This window comes from Nicrophorus vespilloides, unplaced genomic scaffold (genome assembly GCF_001412225.1).
Source record: "Nicrophorus vespilloides isolate i.1.1-1 unplaced genomic scaffold, Nicve_v1.0, whole genome shotgun sequence".
Taxonomy (NCBI): domain Eukaryota; kingdom Metazoa; phylum Arthropoda; class Insecta; order Coleoptera; family Silphidae; genus Nicrophorus; species Nicrophorus vespilloides.
In genome coordinates, this window is record NW_017097808.1 from 4525 (window position 1) to 5042 (window position 518).

Sequence of the window (518 nt, forward strand, 5' to 3'; positions counted from 1 at the left end):
CACTGGCGTGGTGAGGCCACGGAGGGACGGCACTGAGTGTCTATGTCACTTTCGCGATCGCGGTTGGGGGGGGCCACGGAGGTGGAGGGGCCATACCTGTTGTGGAGGTCCTGGTTGAGCTTCGTCAGCTCCTCGACTTTTCTTTCAAGCTCGGCAATTCTGGCGGCGGCTTGGGCGTTGACGCTGTCCATCCATTCGCGCATTTGCTTGCGGGTAAGGAGGGCCTCGGAGGGGGCGGCGGCGACTTCGGGTTCACTGGTTGTCTCTGATTCGAAATCCATGATTGAGCACTGCACTCACGAAAAAAGTCACTATCTTGGGGGGAAGGGGTTAACACACGGAGAGGGTGCGTCAGCTGGGGCTGGGCACAAGAGTCAATCACTCGGGGGGAGCTCCACGTAGTGGGGAGAGGGGCACGGATGATACATGGTAAACTATGCGGAGATCAGAGAAGTTCTGAGAAGAACATTTTCATGATCCTGGGGCTGGAGCTGGAGCTGCTGGTAGAGATGTTCACT